Here is a 22,114-nt window from a genome sequence, read left to right on the forward strand (position 1 = left end):
AGCTTCCCCCTAGAGCGGTCTATAGCATGAGTGACAGTTCCTCACAGACCTGACTCTTCGGGGTATTTCAAATCCACACCAATAAAGGGTATATGAAGAAGGCTGTGATCTGCAACTCATCTTCTGCGTGCCTATCAACTGCTCTATCACCCACTCGTTAAATTTTCAAATAAGCACCTTTGTGCTTTTTCCCATACCACCCCTCACACTTGTGAGGTGCTCCACAGAAACATCTGCAAAGCTACCTCATTATCCTCCTTCAAATCCCTCTGTACAGCTCTTGTTTTCTGTGATACTTGTAAAAAAACAACTTGACAATGGCTGGGCTGCTGGTTGCAGAGACGACTGCCTATCATGCTGACCAGTATTGTCTCATTGTTTACTTGTACTTTTGTCTATCTGTATCCATCTGTTATCTCTCGCTTATACTTTGACTGCAAGCTCTTTGGGGCAGGGACTGGTTTTTTGTTTTGTGTCTGTACAGCACCTAGCACAATGGGAATCTGGTCCATGGTTGGGGTGATTACAAGCCATAAATAATAACAGTCAACAACACTAAGCAAACAGTATTCCTCACTGGCAACAGACATTCTGAGTGTTAACTACAACTCAGCATCTTACAGTAACCAGGGCACTGTTCTGGAAACCTGCCCCCAACAGATTCTGAGCAACACAAATGACAAACGCGAAAGGTGCTATATGCACCTGATCATGCCACCCTCTACTCCTATTGATTTCAAGGCTGTTGGAAAATGCTCAATTCATCCCCACACTGAGCCCCTATACAAGCAAATAATTATCATCATAGATTGTCAGGGTTTGAAGGGACCTCAGGAGGTCATTTAATTCAACCCCCTGCTCAAAGCAGGACCAATCCCCAGACAGATCTTTACCCCAGTTCCCTAAGCAGCCCCCTCAAGGATTGAACTCACAACCCTGGGTTTAACAGGCCAATGCTCAAACCACTGAGCTATCCCTCCCCCGAGTGACTGACAGAGATAAACCACTGAGAACTTCCTGTATGAAACTTTTTGGGGCAATCATAATTGACTCTTACCCACAGCCACTGCTGACCCTTACTACAGATCTCCTGTGGCACTTATGGAAAGATAAGGCAGCTAGCCCTAGTGACCTAAACAGAGTTAATTACATTCTGCTTTCCTACACTCTCCTTGCACTTTCAGCCAGATATTCCTCTTCACTTCCTGACCTAAACACCACCACCACTGCACACCTGCGGTGTTCCAACTCAGAGCAGGGAGCATTTCAGTAATGGATAAAGCCATTTCTGTTTGTAAACAAATTACAGAATCAGAAGATTGTGAGGTGCTTTGGAATCTATTTAGATGAAAGTTGCTATGTAAATGCCAGGTCATTGTGACCAGCCATTTATCTTTAGCGGAGGAACTGAAGAGAAGGGAGACAGTAGTTCACTGCTATTGCAATATCTTTTCCCCTTCTAGACATTGTGACCCGCAGCACTTCCCTTATCTTCTAAAAAATACTGTTCCCTTTCTCTGTGGGAGGACTGGCAGCACAAGAGACTTTGTTTTGGTAAAATGCTCTCTCAGGGTTCGGGCTTTTAATCATTCAAAAAATATCCCTGTCTCAACTCATAGAGCATAGTCTCCCCATTTCTCCAAAATCCAACACAAGCCAAGCAAAGAAACAAACATCTTAGACAGAAATTAATCCAGATACCGAGTGCACTTCAAAAGCACATTCTATAAATGGATTTCACATAATGCTGTATAGACACTAATGAATTTAGCCTCAAAAACACCACTGATAGGCAGGGAAGTCCTATTTTACAGATGGGGAAATCTATGATAGAGAGATTGATATGGGTTGGTTCTGGGGCCAGTTTTGTTCAATATCTTCATTAATGATCTGGAGGATGGCATGGACTGCACCCTCTGCAAGTTTGCAGATGACACTAAACTGGGAGGAATGGTGGATAAGCTGGAGGGTAGGGATAGCATACAGAGGGACCTAGACAAATTAGAGGCTTGGGCCAAAAGAAATCTGATGAGGTTTAACAAGGACAAGTGCAGAGTCCTGCCCTTAGGGCAGAAGAATCCCATGCACTGCTACAGACTAGGGACCGAATGGCTAGGCAGCAATTCTGCAGGAAAGGACCTCGGGGTTACAGTGGACGAGAAGCTGGATATGACTCAACAGTGTGCCTGTTGCCAGGGAGGCTAACTGCATTTTGGGCTGTATAAGTAGGGACATTGCCAGGAGATCAAGGGATGTGATCATTCACCTCTATTCGACATTGGTGAGGCCTCATTTGGAGTACTGTGTCCAGTTTTGGGCCCCACACAAGAAGGATGTGGAAAAATTGGAAAGAGTCCAGCGGAGGGCAACAAAAATGATTAGAGGACTGGAGCACATGACTTATGAGGAGAGACTGAGGGAACAGGGATTGTTTAGTCTGCAAAAGAGAAGAATGAGAGGGGATTTGATAGCTGCTTTCCACTACCTGAAAGGGGGTTCCAAAGAGGATGGATCTAGACTGTTCTCAGTGGTACCAGATGACAGAACAAGGAGTAATGGTCTCAAGTTGCAGCAGCGGAGGTTTAGGTTGGATATTAGGAAAAACTTTTTCACTAGGAGGGTGATGAAGCTCTGGAATGGGTTACTTAGGGAGGTGGTGGAATCTCCTTCCTTAGAGGTTTTTAAGGTCAGGCTTGAAAAAGTCCTGGCTGGGATGATTTAGTTGGGAATTGGTCCTGCTTTGAGCAGGGGTTTGGACTAGATGACCTCCTGAGGTCCCTTCCAACCCTGACACTCGATGGTTCTATGATATATTTGTCCAAATCAAACAGCGAGTCTGTAGGTCGAGCCAGGAACAGAATAGAACACAGGTCTCCTGACCCCTAGTCCTGTGCCTGACTCACGAAAGCCATGTCTTTTCTGGGGAAAAAAAGTGTGGCTTTAAAGCGTGTTAAAACCCTAGCATAGACAGGGAAAGCAGTATTTTAACATGTGAGCTGGCAGGGGTCAACCCTAGAAGGAGCTAGCACCAACAAGTTTTAAACTGCAACTTGCCTTGTCTACTCTAGGATATTAACATGCATTTAGCTAACGTGTCAAAAGCACTACTTTTCCCTTACTGGAGATGTGGCCAAAAAAGAAAAAAAAAGAAAAAAGCTTCTCTAATCCTACCAAGACCATGTTTACACTAGTAAAAAGACACTGTGTTTCAAAATGTGTTAGCTAACATGGTTTTTAAAAAGACTTTGCACCAAGATTAGACAAAGCAAGTGGTGTTAAAAAATTCATTAGTTGGTTGTCGTCATCTAGTGGGGGAAGCAAAGGGTTGACCACAACTATTCACCACATTTTAAAAATATAATTTGCCATGTCTACACAAGATGCATAATATTGTTTAACCTCATCTTAGCGAGCACATTGTGAAACATGACCTAATCTTCCCAGTCTAGAAAAACCCATTTATGCATAGTAAGCTCTGGAGCTGCAGAGTTAAAGATCAAGACAGTCTACCAAAAACATTTAACCTTTTTGAGGCCGACCACTCAAACCATACAATTCTATACAAATGATTCAATTTTAGAAAGATCTATATTAGCTACAGAGAGCTTAACACATTGTGTATTTCATTCCACAGTGTCATAAACAGATAGTTAAGGGTTAATGTCTCTTTTACTGTAAAGGGTTACAAACAGTGAACCTGGAACACCTGACCAGAGGACCAATCAGAAGACAAGATACTTTCAAATCTCGGTGGAGGGAAGTCTTTGTTTTGTGTTGGTTGTTTGTCTGTTGTTCTCTCTGGGTTCTGAGAGTGACCAGACGTACCTACAGGCGCTCTAATTTTCTGTTCAAGTAGTAAGTACAAGTAGAAAGGTGGTTTAGTCTTTTTAATTGTTTTCTTTATTTGCAAATGTGTATTTTGCTTGAAGGATTTTAATTTGTATTTGTGCTGGGGGGAAGGCTTCTCTCTAGTGTCTATAAGCTGAAAGACCCTGTAACATTTACCATCTTAATTACAGAGACAACTTTTACTTTTTTCTTTCTTTTATTAAAAGCTTTTCTTTTTTAAGACCTGATTGATTTTTTCCCCTTTTTGAGGCTCAAGGGAATTGAGTCTGTACTTACCAGGGAATCGGTGGGAGAAAGGGAGAGAGAAGGGAGGGGGGAAGGTGGAATTCCTCTGGTTTTAGATTCACGAAGCTTGAATCTGTATAACCTCTTGGGGAAGGGAAATGAGGAGGGGGGAAGGTGCATTCCTCTCTGTTTTAAGATTCAAGGAGTTTGAATCACAGTGATCTTCCAGGGTAACCCAGGGAGGGAAAGCCTGGGAGAGGCAACTATGGGGGAAAGGGTTTACTTTCCTTGTGTAAGATCCAGGGGGTCTGGGTCTTGGGGTCCTCTGGGAAGGTTTTGGGGGGACCAGAGTGTACCAGGCACTGCAAGTCCTGGTTGGTGGCAGCACTACAAGATCTAAGCTGGTAATTAAGCTTAGGGGGATTCATGCTGGTACCCCATCTTTTGGACGCTAAGGTTCAGAGTGAGGGTTATGCCATGAAACACAGAGGTAAAGAATGTGCTGCTTTTGTATCATTATCATTTTGAGTGTAAAGAGAGTTATCTATGATATGGGTCATCTCAGCCAACCTCTTTGGGTATGGCTACATTGCAATCAGAGGTGCGACTGCTGCACATGTAGACATACCCATGCTAGTTTAGACCTAGCTAGCTTGGAATACAATAGCAGTGAAGCCATGGCAGCACGGGCACCAGAGCAACCTGTACAAGCCTGTCTGGGACACTAGGTATTTACCTGAGTGGCTAGTCCTGTTGTCATGGTATCCAGTGATGTGGAGATGGGGGAGAAAGGCCAGCAGCTGAGACAGACAGATAGGAATCATGAGGTTCTCTATCTGTTGGCACAGTCAGCTTCCCAAGGTTATGCTAGGTTTTTGAGGGGGCTTGTGAGACCTCAGGCAGACTTCTATAACCTACTTAAATGTATTCAACATTACGAGTGCTTGGAAGCTGGATGGATCAGGACCCTTATTACGGGGATGCTACAATGCCCATCATGGTGATGGATGGCATAGGAAAAAAAAATAGACTAGGTAGGTGTTTCAGCAACTGGGGGAAGGACGAAAAAGAATTCTAGCAGCAAAAAGGGGGATGATATAGAGACCTCTTAATTAAAAGCACCTTGTTGTAATATAGTAAACTCTGTTGCCTATCCAGGATGATTTTCATATGAAAAAAAGATATCTGAGCAGGTCATCCCCAGATGGTGGAGGTCTGCCATATGTGCTGCATATCCATAAGGTAAAAAACAATGTACTTACCTTTTTTTGTTTGATTGGCTGGGTTTTATGAAGATACTTTCAGAAGCATGTAGAATGTGTCACAGAATTAACATTATGAACACTGAATACATGCCTATTAGACTTAGACATTGGGGTCTAGATTCTCAGCTGCACCCAATACACACTGGACGCAGTTTTGGCAGGGGGCACAAAGGAGGTAGTTCTGCACCACACTGGTGACTATGTAGTTTAGAGCAAACTCAGGGAGCACAATGGAGCGCTGGTCATATCCTGTTCCTTTTGGGTACATCCCCTAATGAGCCCGCTACACTAGGGACCAGGCAGAGAGTGGCATAGGGAGGTGTTAAAGGTAGAAGGGAATCCTGAACTGGCTAAATATCTTGGCTATTGTATTATCAGACCAGCATAAAGAAGCAATATCATAGAGAAGAATCTGACTCTGGAAGTTTACCCCTATAAGGAAATCATTAAACCACCTAGCTAATAGGCCTTGGCACAGTCCGTACCAGATTTTTCATTAGATCTGCAATAGCTGATATGCACAATTAAAACTGAAAGGACAGAGTCAGATGTTTGACCCTAAATAACATTTAAGCAATTCAATCATGTCCTTTCCATTACAGGCCTCCGCAGACAGCATGACATAGTAACTGCTGTCTGTTATTGATCTGTTTGCTACTCTAGCCGACAATGGTCTGTGGCTGAATGAATTATTTTTTTTAATTTAACTTGTGCTATTTCAAGGGGTAACTGATGATATAAATTTCTTCTTCATCAAAGAGTTATAATTGCCCTTCCTAGACGTTAATGTGTCTCTCTGTAGATGTGTAAGCAGTGATCATTAGGCAAATCAATACTAAACAAGGAAGACAACAAGCTTAGTTGCTTGAAAGAGTCGTACGTTACATATTCTAATATTTTATATGGTCATCTTTCACATCACATAAAAAAGTCACATATACTGTCTTATAACTGCACTTCCTAAAATTACATAAGTATTTAGCCTTCAAATATATCTAATAATTCTTTGCACTTTCATAGTATCTGCTACAGACATGCTCCCAGCCCTGGCAGGTGGGTCATGTCATTGTTCCCATTCAACAGATGTGGAAACTGAGGCACAGACTAAGCAATTTGCCCAAGGTTACATGAAAGTCAGAGACAGAACTGAAAATAGAAGTCAAATCTCCTGGGTCCCAACCCTGTATTTTAAACCATAAGGACTTATCCTCCCTTTCAGTTGTTAAAAGTAATAGAGTTTAAGAGCAGAAGGGACTATTATATCATCTAGCCTGACCTCCTGTATATCCCAGGCACTAATACCCACATATTAAACCCAATAACCAAAATGAGGGCAAAGTAAATGAGCCCTATATTGCCCCACTCCTGAGGGCCAGGGGTTAAAAGCAGCCCTGGAGAGGGCTGCGGCTGTGAAGAAAGCCTCGGCTGATTGGAGAACCAGCCACAAATGTGGCCATGCCCCAATCAAGGCCCAGCTGGCCCTTATAAGAGGGCAGTGGGCCAGGAGCACACAGAGTCTCTCTCTAGTGGTAGAGAAGGAAGGGCCTGGCTGCCTGGAAGCTGAGAGGGTACCAAGACTGGAGCAGGGCTGGTGGAAGGCCAGAGGAGCTGCGGAGCTCCGGCCTAGAAATCCCCCAAGGCTGCAGGCCTTGTTAAAGGCCAAAGACGGTACTGGGGTTGCAGAGAGCAGCCCAAGGGCAGGCAGAGGCAGCAGGTCCAAAACCCCGCTTGCCAGTGATGAGTGGCAGTTATACTGCAGTCCGCCCCAGTGAACGGGGGCTAGATGGTGACTGGCAGTAGCCACTGAGGCGAGGAGGGGCTAGAGGGTGGGGGTTCCCCGGGAAGGAGAGACCCAGATCTGTGGGGGTACTGCCAGGGGGAAGCACCCTAGCCTGAAAGGGGCAGCAGGATCCAGGAGGAACTCGGGCCCAGTGGCAAGTGGGATACTGGCCCGTGGACGGGCCAGGTCCTGGCAAGTGACCTGCACACCCACGTTGCAGAGGAAGGCGAAAAACCCCCAAGGTCCCTGGCAATCTGACCTGAGGTAGAATTCCTTTCGAACCGCATATATGGTGATAAGTTAGACCCTGAGCATGTGAACAAGAATCAGCCAGCCAAGCATCTGAGAGAGACAATACTTGGTGCCACCTCAGAGCACCAGCCCACACTGCCTCATCTCCAGTTGTGGCCATGCCTGATGCTTGAAAGGAGAAGGAAAAAAAGCCTCCTTGAATATATGGTCGGGGGTGTCCCCTTTCTGAGTCCTGCCAGTGACTCACTGAAACTCTGAAGCACAAGGTTTAGGAAAATAAGAGATAAACAAGAAGTGAGCTCCAGGGCTGTTGAGCCTTGTCCCCTAGCATCACAAGTAATCCTGTCATACAATTGCACTCATATATTTGTCCAGCTCTCTTAAAACTAATTAAGTGGTTTTCCCTCACAACTCCTACTGGGTGGCTGTTCCAGAATCTCACCCTTCTGATGGCTAGAAACCTTCTAATTTTCAGCCTGAATTTGTTCATAGCCAGTTTGCATTCATTTGTTCTTATGAAAATAGTCCGTTAAGCTTAAATACTCTTCACCCTCCCTGGTATTTACCATCCTAATGTATTTACAGAGAGCAATCATATCTCTCTGGGTCTTCTTCCCCTCTCCACCCTCCCGCCCCCCCCCCCCCGAGACTAAACAAGCCAAGCTCTTCCAATCTAATCTCATAAGATAGGCCCTTCATTTCCTTGATCATCCTAGTAGTGCTTCTCTGCACCTGTAGTACCAGTTTCAATTCATCTTTCTTGAACACGGGAATTGCACACACCAGCGGCTCTCAACCTTTCCAGACTACTTTCAGGAGACTGATTTGTCTTGTGTATCCCAAGTTTCACCTCACTTAGAAACCACTTGCTTACAAAATCAGACATAAAAATACAAAAAAGTGTCACAGCACACTATTTTTGAAAAATTGCTTACTTTCTCATTTATACTATATAGTCATAAAATAAATTGATTGGAATGTAAATATTGTACTTGCATTTCAGTGTATGGTATATAGAGCAGTATAAACAAGTCATTGTCTGTATGAAATTTGAGTTTGTACTGACTTTGCTGGTGCTTTTTATGTAGCCTGTTGTAAAACTAAGCAAACAACAAGATGAGCTGATGTCTCCCTGGGAGACCTCTGCTTACCCTCAGGGGTACACATACTCCTGGCTGAGAACCAGTGGCATACAGTATTCCAAATAAGGTCTTATCTGTGCGTTGTACAAGGGCATTAATGCTTCTCTCTCTCTACTAGTAATGCCTCGCCTAATACATTCTAGGATCACATTTGCCTTTTTCACAGCCACATCACACTGGTGGCTCAGTCATCCTGTGATCAATCCACATACCCAGGTGTGTCTCCTCCTCTGTCACTTCCAACTGATAAAGCCACAGCTTGTAGCAGAAATTCTTATCAGACTAAGTACATGACCTCAGAATTCGTAATATTAAATTTCATCTGATATCTGTCGCTCTAGTCTTCAAGGCCACCCAGATCTTCCAGTAAAATATTCTGATCCTCCTCTATTGATGCCTCTCACCTTTGTACCATTAGCAAATTTCATTAGCACACTGCTACTTGTTGTGCCAAGGTCATTAATAAAAATATTGAATAAGATTGGTCCCAAGACTGATCCTTGAGTAACTTTGCTAGTAATCTCTCTAGAGTCTGATAATTCACCTTTCAGCACAAGCTGTTCCTCCTTTTCCCTTTAGTCAATTCCCAAGTGTTATCCATCTCTGTGAAAACACAAACTGTTAATGCAAAATTAAGGTTAAGATTTTAAATTCTGAAAGTAAAGGAATTTAGATTACAATTTCCCACAGCTACCTTAAATTCCTCTTAAACCTGCTGCACACTGGCATTATACCAGGGTCTATCACTGAAACAATATTCCATAAGAGGGTGTGCACTGGCACACACCACTTCAAGTGCATTGTGAAGCACAAACTGAAACGCTTTCAGCCACTAAGCAGTATGCAGGAAGCGAAAAACACAAGCCTGATCTACGCTACTTGATAGTTAGTATATGCTATAACAAACTTTTTTATTCATATGAGAAGACTGTTCGAGAAGGATAAGACAAAAGAACAATAATGCCTAGTACTTCTGTAGCATTTTACACCTTAAAAATGTTGTAAAAATATTAACTAATCACCACAACACCTATGTGTAGGCAGTGACTATTTTACTGATGGGGAAACTGAGGCACAAAGAGGCTAAAAGTGAAGTGACAGCCTTAGGCCTACCTAGCAACAAAAGGCCCTATTCTTTTATAAGCCATATATAAACAGCCAAACAGCCAGCAGCGAAATCTAACTCCAGTCCCAGCGCAGAGTTCAAATTCCCCAACTGCCCTCCACCAGCTCCATAACTGAGTTTTTGTTCTAGCCCCTTGCTTCCCTAGTCACTGTATGAGACAACAAACGCACAACACCATTGAAAACTTCCTTTTGCTCTCACCCCTTTGCTCCTTTCCCCTCCCCAAACGCTCTGTGAAAAAATTTTCTGGATGGCACTTCAACAGAACAACTTTACTGAGAAAATATCAAGTACCTTATCAAAATACTATAATTTCTCATGAGCAAATGTGTAATTTTTTTTTTAATTTGGGTGATAGAAACTATACTGCTAACCTCTTTCCTTTCTAGGTGATATCGAGGCTGTATATCCATGCTTTGTGTTCTGTATAAATCAGTATTTTAATTAACATTTTAACCCACCCTTCTAACTCTGTAGAGTAGCTACCTCTTTGCTGCTGTTACATTTCATTGATTTTATTCATAGATTCTAAGGCCACAAAGAACCATCATGATCATCTAGTCCGACCTCCAGTATAACACAGATCATAGAACTTCCCCAAAATAGTTCTCAGCCCCTATCTCTTAGAAAAGCATGCTATCTTGATTAAAATTTTTGTCAGTTATGGAGAATGGTTAATTACTCCCAACATTAAACATTCATCTCTTATTTCCATTCTGAATTTGTCTAGCTTCAACTTCTAGCCATTAGATTGCATTCTACCTTTCTCTGCTAAACTGAAGAGCCTATTATTAAATTTCTGTTCCCTATGTAGATACTCATTAAGGATGTAAAATACTAAATAGTGAACTGGTTAACCGGTAAACATTAATCTTACCGGTTAACCAAACCCTAACCGTTAGCTTCCAGCCCAGACTGGCTGGCCGGAGCAGCCCCAGCCCAACTGACCAGAGCAGCCCCAGCTACGCAGGCCCCAGCCCCTCTCCCTTTCATTGGTTAACCATATAAATGACACAATTTTAATCATTTAAACGGTTAACTTTTTTAATGGATATTTACATCCCTAATACTTATCAAATATAATCAAGTCACCCCTTAACCTTCTTTGTTAAACTGAATAGATTGAGCTCTTTGCCTGGGGTTTTGTGGGGCCCTGGGCCAGAGCAAGTGGGGGTGTCATAAACAGATTGTTAAGGGTTAATGTCTCTTGTACCTGTAAAGGGTTACAAGCAGGGAACTGGACACCTGACCAGAAGACCAATCAGAAGACAAGATACTTTTAAATTGGGGTGGAGGGAAGCTTTTGTGTGTGTTCTTTGTCCATTGTGTGTTCTTCTCTCGAGGGTCTGAGAGAGACCAGACATTAATTACTACAGGCTCTCTAAGTCTCTTTTCAAATAGTAAGTAAAAACAGGCGGATTAGGCTTTTTTGATTGTTTTACTCTATTTGCAATTGTGGATCTGGCTGGTTAACTTTTATATGTGTAGTTGCTGGGAATACTTTGATTTGTATTGGTACTGGGAGGAAAGTCTCTTTCTGGTGTCTGTAAGCTATAGGACCTTGTAATATTTACATCTTGAAGTTACAGAAATAATTCTTTACTTTTTCCTTTCTTTTATTAAAAGATTTCTTTTTTTAGAGAACCTGATTGATTTTTTCCCCCTTGTTTCCCTTCTGTTATTCCAGGGGATTGGGATAACTCACCAGGACGGGTTGGGGGGAGACAGGAGGGGAGAGATAGAATCTCTCTTTGTTTTCCTTGAATCTGTTTGCCTCTTTGTGGAAGGGAAGGGAGATGCTTCTCTGTATGGTGATTTAAGAGTTTGGATCAGTATCTCTCAGGATAGCCCAGGGAGGGAAATTCTGGGAGGAGGAAAGGTGGGGGAATGATGTATTTCTTCTTGTTTTAAGAACCCAAGGGATCTGGGTTCTTGGGGTCCCCAGGGAAGGTTGGGGAGGTCAGAGTGCCCCAAAACACTATATTTTTGGGGGGTGGCAGCACTATCAGATCTAAGCCGGTAATTAAGCTTAGAGGATTCAGGTGCTAGTATCTCATTTTCTGAACTCTAAGGTTCAGATCTGAGAGGGAATGCTATGATATGGCTGGCAGCTGAGTGGGATAGATAAGAATCCAAAAGCCAGTAAGATTATTAATTTGCTTCTCTGCTAGCTGGTTATAAGCAGAGGGAAGGGGTTTATTTTTTTTAAACTGCAGCCAGAGAAACTTTTTTTTCTTCCTTCCTCAGTTCTAGCTGTGCATAGGGAGGGCTATTAAGGTTTAACGACGGTCGTTTGTTAAACAAAGCAGCCTTAAGTGGTCAGCAACACACCTCCAGCCAGGACACATTTGTAAATGAAAGAGAGTTTTCTTTTGCTTTTTAACTCTTTCGGGAGAGGCTAGTAAGTTAAAAAGGACTCTGTTGCTAAGCAACTCCAGGAAGCCAACGGAGAACCAGCATTTCAGGCAGTAAACACCAGAGGGCGCCTCAGCACAAGAAAGCAGGAAACATGACTTCCAGGGCAAAAGTGGTCGCAGAGAAACAAATCAAAGAGGCAGACCACAGGCGAGACATGGAAAAAAAACTACAAGAGATGGAGCTGAGAGAAAGAGAAAGAGAGGCGGCCCACAAAAGAGAACATGAAGACAGAGAGGCAGCCTACAAAAGAGAGCAAGCATCCAAAGATGCAGACCACCAAAGACAGCTGGAACTCCAGAGGGAGACCTACCAGCAGGCCCTGGAATTAGAAAAGGCTAAGCAACAGAACACAGCCAATCCTAACAACCCTTCACCAATAATTGTTCCACAGCACAAGAAATTTCCCACCTACAAGGCAGGTGATGACACTGAGGCCTTCTTAGAAAATTTTGAAAGAGCCTGCCTTGGGTACAGCATCTCTGAAGACCAGTACATGGTAGAATTGAGGCCACTGCTCAGTGGACCCTTAGCAGAGGTGGTGGCTGAAATGCCTAGGGAGAAAATGAACGATTATAAACTTTTTCAAACCAAGGCCAGATACAGAATGGGGATAACACCTGAACATGCCCGTCGACGGTTCAGAAACCAAAAATGGAAACCAGATGTGTCATTCCCCCGACACGCCTACCACATTGCAAAGAATTATGAAGCCTGGATATCAGGAACAAAGGTTAACAATATGGACGAGCTGCATCTCCTGATCCAAATGGACCAGTTCTTAAATGGTATTCCTGAGGAAATAGAGAGGTACATCCTAGATGGGAAACCCAAAACAGTAATCGAGGCGGGGAGATTGGAGCCAAATGGATGGAAGTGGCAAAAAAAAAAAAAAAAAAAAGCTACTGTCAAGGGGAACGAATACCCCAGAGGGCACACCGAAAATAAACCCTACAACCGAGGGCAGCCAAAGACCCCACCTACAACCCAAGGAAAGCCACAGACGCCCTATTCTTCCACCTCACCAGTCTCCAGTAACCCACCTCGACCCAGTGACCAGTCAGCTGGAAGATGCTTTAAGTGTAATGAATTGGGACATATAAAGGCCAACTGCCCAAAGAACCCCAACCGAGTGCAGTTCATTACACCACCATCACACCAAAGATCCCCAGGCCCAGATGCCTCTCAAATACCCCTGGAGTGAAAGGAAATTTTGAGAGTGGGCGGAAAGAAGGTTACTGCATGGAGAGACACGGAGGCACAAGTGTCAGCTATCCACCAATCCTTCGTCGACCCCAAATTCATCAACCCAAAGGCCCAAGTGACAATTTACCCCTTCATGTCACAAGCTGTAGACTTGCCTACAGCTGAACTGCCTGTCCAGTACAAAGGCTGGTCAGGAATGCGGACATTTGCAGTCTATGACAATTATTCCATCCCCATGCTACTCGGGGAAGACTTGGCCAATCAGGTGAAGCGGGCCAAGAGAGTGGGAATGGTTACCCGCAGCCAAACCAGGCAAGCTTCCAGACCCATTCCTGTTCCTGAGCCGTCCACAGAGGTCCCGTCTGTGTTATAAGAGACCCAGACAGAGGTAGTGGACCTGGATCCCATGCCAACAACGGAAACAGCCACAGTGCTTCCAGTCCCAGACCAGGAACTGGAAAAGCAGCCAGCACCAGAACCATTGCCAGCACTGACAACAGAGCTTGCAAATCCATCTTCAACCCCAATGCCAGAGGGTTCCAGCAAGCCTGAACTGGCAGAAGCAACAGACAACCACACCCAAGAGGCTCAGCCAGAGCCTGAAATACCCCCTGGTGCACCAGCGGAGAGCGGTTCACCAGCAACGGAAACAACCCCATCACCTACATCGCTTCCAGAGGGACCAAGCCCAAGTCCACAGTCAAGGGAACAGTTCCAGACTGAGCAGGAAGCAGATGACAGCCTTCAGAAAGCTTGGGAGGCGGCACGGAGCACCCCACCGCCTCTCAGCTCTTCTAATCGATCCCGGTTTGTTGCAGAACACAGACTTTTGTACAAGGAAACTCTTTCTGGTGGACACCAGGAAGACTGGCATCCGCAAAAACAGTTGGTGGTTCCAACTAAGTACTGGGAAAAGCTCTTAAGCTTAGCCCATGATCATCCCAGTGGCCATGCTGGGGTGAACAGAACCAAAGACCGGTTGAGGAAGTCCTTCCATTGGGAGGGGATGGGCAAGGACGTTGCCAAGTATGTCCGGTCTTGTGCGAAAGAGTGGGAAAGCCCCAAGACCAGGTCAAGGCCCCTCTCCAGCCACTCCCCATAATTGAGGTCCCATTTCAGCGAGTAGCTGTGGATATTCTGGGTCCTTTCCCAAAAAAAAGACACCCAGAGGAAAGCAGTACATACTGACTTTCATGGACTTTGCTACCCGATGGCCGGAAGCAGTAGCTCTAGGCAACACCAGGGCTAACACTGTCTGCCAGGCCCTAACAGACATTTTTGCCAGGGTAGGTTGGCCCTCCGACATCCTTACAGATTCAGGATCTAATTTCCTGGCAGGGACCATGAAAGAACTGTAGGACACTCATGGGGTGAACCACTTGGTTGCCACCCCATACCACCATCAAACCAATGGCCTGGTCGAAAGGTTTAATTGAACTTTGGGGGCCATGATACGTAAATTTGTCAATGAACACTCCAATGACTGGGACCTAGTGTTTCAGCAGTTGCTTTTTGCCTACAGGGCTGTACCACATCCCAGTTTAGGGTTTTCACCTTTTGAACTTGTGTATGGCCACGAGGTTAAGGGGCCATTACAGTTGGTAAAGCAGCAATGGGAGGGGTTTACGCCTTCTCCAGGGACTAACATTCTTGACTTTGTAAGCAACCTACAAAACACCCTCCGACACTCTTTAGCCCTTGCTAAAGAAAACCTAAAGGATGCTCAAAAAGAGCAAAAGGCCTGGTATGACAGACATACCAGAGAGCGTTCCTTCAAGGTAGGAGACCAGGTTATGGTCTTGAAGGCGCAACAGGCCCATAAGATGGAAGCATCACGGGAAGAGCCATTCACGGTCCAAGAGCGCCTGGGAGCTGTTAACTACCTCATAGCCTTTCCCAATTCCTCCCTAAAGCCCAGAGTGTACCATGTTAATTCTCTCAAGCCCTTTTTATTCCAGAGACTTACAGGTTTGTCAGTTTACAGTCCAGGGAGGAGATGACGCTGAGTGGCCTGACGGCGTCTACTACAAAGGGAAAAAAGATGGTGGCGTGGAAGAGGTGAACCTCTCCACCATCCTGGAACGTCTGCAGCGGCAACAAATCAAGGAGCTGTGCACTAGCTTTGCCCCATTGTTCTCAGCCACCCCAGGACGGACTGAACGGGCATACCACTCTATTGACACAGGTAATGCTCACCCAATTAGAACCCCACCCTACCGGGTGTCTCCTCATGCCCAAGCTGCTATAGAACGGGAGATCCAGAACATGCTACAGATGGGTATAATCCGCTCATCTACCAGTGCATGGGCATCTCCAGTGGTTCTGGTACCCAAACCAGATGGGGAAATATGCTTTTGCATGGACTACTGTAAGCTAAATGCGGTAACTCGTCCAGACAACTATCCAATGCCACGCACCGATGAGCTATTGGAAAAGTTGGGACGTGCCCAATTTCATATCTACAATAGACTTAACAAAGGGGTACTGGCAAGTACCACTAGACGAACCTGCCAAGGAAAGGTCAGCATTCATCACCCATGCGGGGCTGTATGAATTTAATGTGCTTCCTTTCAGGCTGCGAAATGCACCCGCCACCTTCCAGAGGCTGGTAGATGGTCTACTAGCAGGACTGGGCGAATATGCAGTTGCCTACCTCGATGATGTGGCCATCTTTTCTGACTCCTGGCCCGAACACCTAGAACACCTGGAAAAGGTCTTTGAGTGCATCAGGCAGGCCGGACTAACTGTTAAGGCTAAAAAGTGTCAAATAGGCCAAAACAGAGTGACTTACCTGGGACACCAGGTGGGTCGAGGAACCATAAACCCCCTACAGGCCAAGGTGGATGCTATCCAAAAGTGGCCTGTCCCAAAGTCAAAGAAACAGGTCCAATCCTTCTTAGGCTTGGCCGGGTACTACAGGCGATTTGTACCACACTACAGCCAAATCGCTGCCCCACTGACCGACCTGACCAAAAAGACCCAGCTGAATGCAGTCAAGTGGACTAATGAGTGTCAAAAGGCCTTTACCCAGCTTAAGGCGACGCTCATGTCGGACCCTGTGCTAAGGGCCCCGGACTTTGACAAACCATTCCTAGTAACCACCGATGCATCTGAGTGTGGTATAGGAGCAGTTCTCATGCAGGAAGGACCAGATCACAACTTCCATCCTGTCATGTTTCTCAGCAAGAAACTGTCTGAGAGGGAAAGTCACTGGTCAGTCAGTGAAAAGGAATGCTACGCCATTGTGTATGCCTTGGAAAAGCTACGCCCATACGTTTGGGGACGGTGGTTCCAGCTACAGACCGACCATGCTGTGCTAAAGTGGCTTCATACTGCCAAGGGGAACAACAAAAAACTTCTTCGATGGAGTTTAGCTCTCCAAGATTTTGATTTTGAAATTCAACACATTTCAGGAGCTTCTAACAAAATAGCTGATGCATTCTCTTGTGAAAGTTTCCCAGAATCCAGTAGTTAAAAAGTGTTCTTAAAATGTACAAGTCTGTTAGTTATATAGTTAGTAGTATATGTAAAGATGCATGTGTTGTATTAAACTGTTTATTTTAGAGTTCTAGGAAGAAATTGCCACCAGTGAGGTTCCCCTCTGTCTGCGATTTGGGGTGTGTGTCATAAACAGATTGTTAAGGGTTAATGTCTCTTGTACCTATAAAGGGTTACAAGCAGGGAACTGGACACCTGACCAGAAGACCAATCAGAAGACAAGATACTTTTAAATTGGGGTGGAGGGAAGCTTTTGTGTGTGTTCTTTGTCCGTTTTGTGTTCTTCTCTCGGAGGGTCTGAGAGAGACCAGACATTACTACAGGCTCTCTAAGTTTCTTTTCAAATAGTAAGTAAAAAAAGGCGGTTTAGGCTTTTTTGATTGTTTTACTCTATTTGCAATTGTGGATCTGGCTGGTTAACTTTTATATGTGTAGTTGCTGGGAATATTTTGATTTGTATTGGTACTGGGGGGAAGTCTCTTTCTGGTGTCTGTAAGCTATAGGACCCTGTAATATTTACATCTTGAAGTTACAGAGATAATTCTTTACTTTTTCCTTTCTTTTATTAAAAGATTTCTTTTTTTAGAGAACCTGATTGATTTTTTCCCCCTTGTTTCCTTTGTGTTATTCCAGGGGATTGGGATAACTCACCAGGATGGGTGGGGGAGAGATAGAATCTCTCTTTGTTTTCCTTGAATCTGTTTGCCTCTTTGTGGAAGGGAAGGGAGATGCTTCTCTGTATGGTGATTTAAGAGGTTGGATCAGTATCTCTCAGGATAGCCCAGGGAGGGAAATTCTGGGAGGGTGAAAGGTGGGGGAATGGTTTATTTCTCCTTATTTTAAGAACCCAAGGGATCTGGGTTCTTGGGGTCCCCAGGGAAGGATGGGGAGGTCAGAGTGCCCCAAAATACTATATTTTTGGGTGGTGGCAGTGCTATCAGATCTAAGCTGGTAATTAAGCTTAGAGGATTCAGGTGCTAGTATCTCATTTTCTGAACTCTAAGGTTCAGATCTGAGAGGGAATGCTATGATAGGGGGCCCCTCCCCATCCCTTCCACCTGCAGTCCCCCCCATAGGCTCCTGCTGGGAAAATGAGGTCAGGGCATGGGGGCTTGTCCAGCTGAGCAGAGTTGGGGCGCAGGGACTTGTCCCCCTCTGCCCGCCTGGCATTCTTGCCGTGGAGCAGGGTCAGGGCACAGGCGCTTGTCCTGCTCTGCCCACCTGGTACTACTTCCCCCGCAACCCGACCCTGCTTCCTGCCTAGAGCGCCACACAGGCCAGCAGAATGGAGCAAGTCCCCTGTGCCCCAACCCCAATCCCCAGCTGGAGTGCTGAGTGAGCAGGCAGAGCAGGGCAAGACCAGTAAGCCTCCAAGCCCCAACCCCACTCCCTGGCAAGAGAGACGGGTAGGCAGAGCATGTTGGGGTGTGGGGGCGCCCACTGTTCCAGTGCCCCCCAGTTGGCTGGAGCCCCTGGGCACAGGCCCAATTGACCCAGTGGTTAATCCGCCACTGGCTATAAGGCATGCTTTCTAATCCTTTAACCAGGCCTTCTTGAACAGTCATGGGCCTCTTCCTACTTTTCTGAAATACGAATGTTAAATTTCTTTTTAAACTTCACTCAATTTATGAATATCTTCCTAATACATATTTTTTAAATGATACAATAAAGCTTACATTCTTATATGAGAGTTTAAAAAACAGAACAAAAAAAACATCTCTTGCTTTGAAAAATGGTACCAAGTAACTGACATTCTATTGTGGAAAACAAGTCTTTTTAAGAAATAACTACACTTCCTGACTTTGGAATGTGCCCAAATACATTGAAATTTATTTTTTTCTGGTATAAGTTTTCCTCTTGTAGACAATGAGGTCTAATCATTTCACAAATGTCCTTTTAGAAAGCATTGCTGTACCGTAATTATAGTCAGTCTGATTTTCTTCTATGATGACTTAGTTGAACAACAAAGCAGCCAGAAAACCACTGGACCATAGGCTCATTGGCCACCCACTACCAAATCGAATCCTGAGCACTGACTCCTTTAGGCACAAAAGGATTGGTTACATGAGTGCTCCCTGTAGTGTGCCCTGAAGCCTTCCAAACTCAGGTGCTGAAAAAGGGCCGGAAGTAGGAAGTTTCACAGATGTGGGCATTCAGCTAAGTATGCTGGCTGTCCTCCTAGAATTTACACTCAGGGGCCAAAAGTAAGAATTCCCCAGACATTCTTAACCATTCATGCTGGGACATAAGAGGAGATGCAGACTCTCAGAAAGCCATCCCCCAGACCATTTAGGGCTTTAGAGAACACAACCGGCACCTTGAATCGCACTGAGAAACCATATGACCAGTGCAAAGCACAAGTGTTTTATGCTCATGGTGACCCAGCACACGTAGGAAACAGGCAGCAACATTCTGCACAAGCTGAAGCTTCCAGGTGGTTTTCAAGGGCTGTTCTAAGCATAACATATACAGTAGTCCAGGCTGGAGGAGACAAAAGCATGGATATCTATGTATATTAGAGAGGAAATATGGTCTTGTGGTTAAGACACACTGGACAGAGACTTGAGATATGTGAGCTCACATCCCAGCCCTACCACAGACCTCCTGTGCAACCTTGGACCAGTCACTTCATCTCTCGGTGATTCAGTTTCCCATCTGTAAAATAGGAATCATATTTCCTTTCTCCCACCATTTGTCGGTACTGTCTATTTAGACTGTAAACTCTTTGGGGGCAGGGACCATTTCTTACTAAATGTATGTACAGTACTCAGTTTAACAGAATCCTGATCTTCACTGAGGCATCTTGACAATATCACAGGACAATTAATAAATCTGTGGTAAGCAAAGGCACCAGAAGGACTGCAAAAGGAGGGGTGGGGGAGAAGGGCAAGAAACCCACACAGGCCAAATTTGTCCATGTTTCACTTTTTGTAGGATTCCTTTATGATGTTCAGGTAATTAAAGAGCTCCTGATGGAGCCATATTGGCCTCATACTATTCTTCACATCTTTCCTTTATGCTTATGGCCAGCAAAAAAAGCTATAGAGGTTTGTGCTCCTTGGGGTTGAACTACCAGTGTTTGCCTGACATAGACAAACCAAAACTAGTAAGGGAAAACTGTTGTTTTTGAAGAGCAAAGGGTTATAAAGGGTCAAGAGCAGGCTGACACAGTGGGAATTTTCTGTAACATTTTTATGAATCCTAGGTATGCCTCAGTTTCCCTCCGTACAGTGCATTGCTACCCAGTGGGTACAAAAAGGTTAGCACTGCTCTTGGAACAGGGTAGGAGACCAGAGGTGTCTTCTGCATCACCCAGCTGCTGGGGGGGGGGGTGACTAGAAGAAGGGGGGTATTTTTGGAGGGACGCAGGAGCCCAGACCAGAGGATACAAAAGGGGGCAGGGGGAAAGAGCTGGAGTTGTAGTCCATTAAAAGATGTCTGGCTCATGACGGCACTCGCTTGGCCAGGATGGACTATGGCTTAATTTCTGCCTCTCTGTGCTAACCTAAGGACTTTCAGATTCTGTACGGAGGTGACTAATAAATTGTTACCTCATTCTGAAAAGACTGCCTGTGTCATTGCAAATACTCACTGAGAACATTGCGCCCTGAAAGGGTACAGTACTAGCCTCCCGCAGAACTCTGAGTCAGCTGGATTCACTGCAGGGAGCCATGGTGAGAAATAGGGATTGGTCCTGGAGTCTTGGAGGCCAGGGACCCACCTCTGTGGAACTGTGTAGATCTACGGGGCCTGGAGCACTAAAGGGGTCATTCCCAGGAGACTGAGTATAGATTGGGGCATAGACCAGTCCCTGTGACTTCATGACACACAGAAATTAAGAACTATGTATCTGTTAAATTCCTGTGGTTGGCAACGTCTCTTTAGCTGCTTCCTGTAACAGTTCCATCCCCATGTTATGGGGTTATTGATTTTCAGTCTGGGGGAATTTTCATGCTATCAAAGCAAGGAAATGAATCAGGTAATCTGGGGTTCTACTCCCAGCTCTGTCATGGACTTGCTGTCACTTAACTCCTCTGTGATGTACTGTCTCTATTCACGTTTTTCCATACACAAAGGACAGCCATGCATGGTACTTTCAGCACAAATGGCTTATTTTAGATTAAGTAAAACAGGAAAAAAGACCAAAATGAAAGCCTCCATGAAAGCCTGGTATGTATCTTTGGTGCAATATGTTGCATCAATTCAGTATTCTAGAGTGGCAGCTGTCTTGCATGACAAATATTTAAAGGCGTAGTACATGAGAAACAAAATCACAAGTTACACAGTTATATGCACCATAGTCACAAAGCCTGCTCTCATTTATATAACTTTTTGAGCACTTCCCACTATAGGTGCTGGTAGTACTGCTGAAAAGGATCTATGGGCTATAGCAGACCACTAAGTAATTATGAGCCAACAATATGATGTGGCTGCAAAAAAGGGTAATATCATTCTTGATGTATTAAGAGTTTTGCATGTAAGATATGGGAGGTAATTGTCCCTCTCTACCCAGCACTGGTGAGGCCTCAGCTAGAGTACTGTGTCTAGTTCTGGGTGCCATGCTGTAGGAAAGATGTGGACAAATTTTAACAGCATGAAGAAAAAATATTAAAATTGGCATTGTAATGAACTTGCTGGCCTCTGATTGGACAACTCACTAGTCTCCTAGAACAAGCAGAAGGAAAAAGATTGGGCTGTCTGTCATTCTAGGAGCTGTAGAAACACATTTCAGTATCCATAGATGGCAATCTGTTACCTAGTGTGACCAAGAAGCGACAGAAGATCAGACTCAAGGAGACAGACACAGGGTTGGACTGTGACAGCAGCTGGTTGCAGGCAATAGCCTGACAATTGACTGTGAAGGAAAACCCAAAGTAGAGCTGTCCAAGCAGACAATGAGAGGCAACCACTGTAGCTGGCTGGCAGGAGAACAAGGAAAGGCCCCTAATGAGACCACTGATGAGGGAGCTGAACCCTGACTGTTGTATCACAGCACTTCCAGTGATCCCTACAGTTAGGTCAGTTACAGTGGGTTGGTTTTAGCCCCGTTCCTTGTAGACAAATACCTATATCACAAAATTCACTAAAATCTTTGGCAATGCCGTCCCAGCATACAGACTACATCAGTATACAACAACAAAACAGCTCAAAACAGCAAGTTTTCTGTCTGAAATCTTCCTCTATGGCAACAAGAAATTCCTTTTACAATGAGAGAGAGTCTTTCCTTTGCAGAAGTTTACTAACTTGAAGTGCCACCAAAAATAATCCAGTCACAGCAAATGGCACACACTTCATTCCGGTTTTAGCACTGTGCACTAATCAGTGGTTTTGTGCATTTAGAGCTCTTCCTACCTTT

General features: G+C 44.7%; 1 protein-coding gene and 1 long non-coding RNA gene across 5 annotated transcripts in view; both read right to left on the reverse strand.

The window, feature by feature from the left end:
• The window catches only part of NME7 (NME/NM23 family member 7), a 185,182-nt gene that overhangs the window by 40,124 nt on the left and 122,944 nt on the right, over window positions 1-22,114 (reverse strand). The gene's annotated exons all lie outside the window — the stretch shown is intronic.
• Window positions 309-20,493, reverse strand: LOC115661222. The gene is made up of 3 exons (XR_004003037.1): window positions 20,480-20,493; window positions 14,040-14,042; window positions 309-388 (listed from the first exon to the last, which is right to left on the reverse strand). It is a non-coding gene; the product is annotated as an uncharacterized LOC115661222 (long non-coding RNA).

Source organism: Gopherus evgoodei, chromosome 1 (genome assembly GCF_007399415.2).
Source record: "Gopherus evgoodei ecotype Sinaloan lineage chromosome 1, rGopEvg1_v1.p, whole genome shotgun sequence".
Lineage (NCBI taxonomy): Eukaryota > Metazoa > Chordata > Testudines > Testudinidae > Gopherus > Gopherus evgoodei.